The sequence below is a fragment of the Hylobates moloch genome, unplaced genomic scaffold (assembly GCF_009828535.3).
Source record: "Hylobates moloch isolate HMO894 unplaced genomic scaffold, HMol_V3 SCAFFOLD_22, whole genome shotgun sequence".
In the NCBI taxonomy this organism is placed as follows: domain Eukaryota; kingdom Metazoa; phylum Chordata; class Mammalia; order Primates; family Hylobatidae; genus Hylobates; species Hylobates moloch.
This window is the reverse complement of record NW_026652297.1, coordinates 5,129,213-5,134,006: the sequence shown is the minus strand read 5'-3', so window position 1 is coordinate 5,134,006 and position 4,794 is coordinate 5,129,213. Positions and strand designations below refer to the sequence as shown.

The window sequence follows — 4,794 nt, the reverse complement described above, 5'->3', positions numbered from 1 at the left end:
AGAGCTTTATATTTATTGATTCAGCAATTGCAATTGGGTACAATATCTGGAGCCAGACTGTGTAGATTTGAATGCCTTCTATATCATTTACTAGTCTTGAGTCTTTGGTCAAATGCCTAACGTTTCCATGTCTTGTTTTCTTCATCTGTAAAATAGCAAGAATAATAGTACCTACTTCATAGAGAATGAAAATTCAAGCAGGCAGTATTTGTAAACCACCTAGAAAAGTGTCTTACACATAGTCTGATAAAACGTAAGTGTTTTTAAATAAGAAATTTTGTTTTAAAAACTAGCTCACTGAATTGTAAGCACTGATTGTACTTATTGGATGCATTTTTTTTTTTTTTTTTTGGCTAGAATAAGATTTCTCTCAACATACATGAGCATCTCAATCCCCGTTCCAATCTACAGCTGCTTTTAAAGGTCGTTATATTCACAACCAATGCAGGAAGCCATTTAAAGGTGCCGCTGCCACCATAGACCTTGCAGTTAACTCCACCCGGACCCACCCTTCACAACGCAATCCTTGACGCAGGCTTCGCTCCAGATCGCCCTGGGCTTGCTTCTGGCACCCCTGTGCAAGCCCACCTGAAAAAGCTCAGTAGCTTTTCCTGGAATGACTGTGATGAAGGAAAGGACCCTGCAGTGATCACAGGTGTAACTCTGGAGCCTGACCCCGTCATCCTTCCTGTGAACGTGACCCTCAGTCTCCTGGGTAGCGCCACTGTCTCCCCGAGTTCTCGTCTGGAGATGGATTTAGTTTTGGAGAAGGAAGTGGCTGGCCTCTAGATCAAGACCCTATGGCAGCTGTACCTTTGAACACTTTTGGGGGGGCCCTGCCCAGATCCCCTACATACCTATGGGCTTCTTTGCCACTATCCCTTCGAAGAAGGAACCTACTCACTGCCCAGGAGCAAATTCACTGTGCCTTACCTGGAGCTGCCCAGCTGGCCCACCACCGGGAACTACCGCATAGAGAGCGTCATGAGCAGCAGCGGGAAGCGTCTGAGCTGCATCAAGATCGCTGCCTCTCTAAAGGGCATATGGCATGGCATCCGTCACAGCAGGATGGAGGGGTGTGAGGAAGGTCCCTTTTCCTCTGTCTTGTGTTTGCCAAGGCCAAATTCCCACTCTCTGCCCCCCTTTAATCCCCTTTCTACAATGAGTCCGCTACCCTTACTGAAAATCATTTTGTGCCACTTAGCATTTTAGGCTGGGGCAAGCCGCCCTGGCCTAAGGGAGGATGAGATGGACAGTTCTTGATAGCCCAGGGCATCTGCTGGGCTGACCACATTGTCCATCCCCATTAGACATTGGCTCTAAAGAGCCTCGTTCATTTTCCAAAGCAGTGGAGGAATGGGAACCAGTGTGTTTTAGGACCTGAAGAATCTTTATGACTTTTTCTCTCTCTCTCTCTTCTCTCTCTCTCATTCTCTTCTCTCTCATTTTTTTTTTTTTTTTTTTTTTCACTAAGTTAAAGACAAAGTGAGAGTATTAACGACTTTGTTCTACTCCAGCCCCCTGTTATAATGAAGAGGCAAACGGGGTTGCTCTTAGTCTATTCCTCCCTTAACTTCTGTGGCTAATGTTGACTTCCTTTGTAGATTTGCCCAGTTAATACTAGTGTGCAGTATATCCTGGAGAGGTAGGGTGTGTGGGGCAGGAATCCCTTGGGGGAGATATTAGGAGTGCTCTGTTGTTTACAAACTCAGGTACCCGCAGGGCTTAGCAAGAGACTTAAATGAGTGACAAGGACTATGAGAAACATGTTGATTCCAGGCTTGACTTTGATTTTCTCTTTTTGATTAAACATAATACTACAATGTAAATATTTCTTATACGATAAAGAAAGTCACAGCACATGCGCATTGATACAAGGCTGCTGAGGCCTGGTCTCCAGTTGGAAATATAATGAAGGGTGGCACAGACTGGAGAGTGTATAGCCAGACTGTGAAATCAACTGCTACCTAGCTATGACCAGTCAGTGTCACATAAGAATAGTGTGGGCCCTGTAATCCCAGCACTTTGGGAGGCCGAGGCGGGCGGATCACGAGGTCAGGAGATCGAGACCACGGTGAAACCCCGTCTCTACTAAAAATACAAAAAATTAGCCGGGCGTGGTGGCGGGCGCCTGTAGTCCCAGCTACTTGGAGAGGCTGAGGCAGGAGAATGGCGTGAACGCGGGAGGCAGAGCTTGCAGTGAGCCGAGATTGCGCCACTGCACTCCAGCCTGGGTGACAGAGCGAGACTTCGTCTCAAAAAAAAAAAAAAAAAAAAAAAATAGTGTGGGCCCAGAATTGCCAGATAGTTTCAATGTTTATTCCTAGAGTAGCCAAAAATCCACATTTTTGTATGAAATCTTATCATTTTAAAATATTGGCAACTAATTTTTTTTAAACACTGTGTGGTGTGATGTATCCCAAACGGAAACATCAGTGAGACAGTCTGGCTCATGGGTGGCCACTTCGCAACCTCTGATCTCAGACCGTGCATCCCTTGTGCTTTTTATTATTATACTTTAAGTTTTAGGGTACATGTGCACAACGTGCAGGTTTGTTACATATGTATACATGTGCCATGTTGGGGTGCTGTACCCATTAACTCGTCATTTAACATTAGGTATATCTCCTAATGCTATCCCTCCCCCCTCCCCCTACCCCACGACAGGCCCCAGTGTGTAATGTTCCCCTTCCTGTGTCCAAGTGTTCTCATTGTTCAATTTCCACCTATGAGTGAGAACATGCAGTGTTTGGTTTTTGGTCCTTGCGATAGTTTGCTGAGAATGATGGTTTCCAGCTTCATCCATGTCCCTACAAAGGACATGAACTCATCATTTTTTATGGCTGCATAGTATTCCATGGTGTATATGTGCCACATTTTCTTAATCCAGTCTATCATTGTTGGATATTTGGGTTGGTTCCAAGTCTTTGCTATTGTGAATAGTGCCACAATAAACATACGTATGCATGTGTCTTTATAGCAGCATGTTTTATAATCCTTTGGGTATATACACAGTAATGGGATGGCTGGGTCAAATGGTATTTCTAGTTCTAGATCCATGAGGAATCGCCACACTGACTTCCACAATGGTTGAACTAGTTTATAGTCCCACCAACAGTGTAAAAGTATTCCTGTTTCTCCATATCCTCTCCAGCACCTGTTGTTTCCTGACTTTTTAATGATCACCATTCTAACTGGTGTGAGATGGTATCTCATTGTGGTTTTCATTTGCATTTCTCTGATGGCCTGTGATGATGAGCGTTTTTTCATGTGTCTGTTGGCTGCATAAATGTCTTCTTTTCAGAAGTGTCTGTTCATATCCTTTGCCCACTTTTTGATGGGGTTGTTTGTTTTTTTCTTGTAAATTTGTTTGAGTTCATTGTAGATTCTGGATATTAGCCCTTTGTCACATGAGTAGATTGCAAAAATTTTCTCCCATTCTGTAGGTTGCCTGTTCACTCTGATGGTAGTTTCTTTTGCTGTGCAGAAGTTCTTTAGTTTAATTAGATCCCATTTAAACCTGACAAAAACAAGAAATGGGGAAAGGATTCCCTATTTAATAAATGGTGCTGGGAAAACTGGCTCGCCATATGTAGAAAGCTGAAGCTAGATTCCTTTCTTACACCTTATACAAAAATTAATTCAAGATGGATTAAAGACTTAAATGTTAGACCTAAAACCATAAAAACCACAGAAGAAAACCTAGGCAATACCATTCAGGACATAGGCATAGGCAAGGACTTCATGTCTAAAACACCAAAAGCAATGGCCACAAAAGCCAAAATTGACAAATGGGATCTAATTAAACTAAAGACCTTGTGCTCTTAAAACAAATCCTGTGGCAACATTTCTCCCTCCACAGGGCCAAAGCCATAGTGTCTGATCCCAAGGAGAAGGCTCTTCCTCCAGTGCTAGGAGAGGTATGGGCAGCTTCTCAGCGGTGAGCTGTGGGGATCACAAGGCTGCATGCCCCAGTCTTGGAGTCCTGTCAGGTGAACGAGGCAGTTGGGAAACAGTTGACCCCACCCGCAGCTGCTTTTGGAGCAGGGGACCAAGGAAGAGAGGGTGGCCTCCATGTCAGGCTGCCTGGATTTGTCCAGCATCGTGTTACACCATAACAACTTCTGAACCACACACCAGCCCTGAATTTTGGGCTCATTTGAAGCCTGAATAGCAATAAATCTTTTTAAGTTGCAAATAAATAAATATAGTTATATTCTCTAGGAAAGACAAATTAAAAATAGACCCAAGCAAGGCCGGGTGCAGTGGCTCATGCCTGTAATCCCAGCACTTTGGGAGGCCAAGGTGGGCGGATCACCTGAGATCAGGAGTTTGAGACCAGCCTGGCCAACATGGTGAAACCCTGTCTCTACTAAAAATACAAACATTAGCCCGGCATGGTGGTGGACGCCTGTAATCCCAGCTACTCGGGAGGCTGAGGCAGGAGAATTGCTTGAACCCGGGAGACTGAGGTTGCAGTGAGCCAACAACACAGTGCCACTGCACTCCAGCCTTGGCGACACACTCTATCTCAAAAAAAAAAAAATCGACTCAAGTAGGTGAGTCATATTTTCCTTGGGGCACAAGGAAAATACGATTCTCTGCCATCAAGGTTTCTGTGACCAAATTCCAAAGGAGAAGGCAGCCTACAGGCCAAGTGAATTTAAGAAAAATTCTATTCTAATAAACATCTCAACCCAGAAGCAGCTTCCAGAAAGCGTATCCTTGGCCTAATTTCCTTTCAGTTTTCTTATTCTGCCCTAGCCTCACTTTCCCTTGTTTCTTCTTTTGTTT

At 44.2% G+C, this 4,794-nt stretch overlaps 1 pseudogene; it reads left to right on the top strand.

Moving 5' to 3' along the window:
- The first annotated feature begins 496 nt into the window (after window positions 1-496).
- On the top strand, window positions 497-3,944 carry LOC116462070 (ganglioside GM2 activator-like; annotated as a pseudogene).
- The last annotated feature ends 850 nt before the right edge of the window (window positions 3,945-4,794 follow it).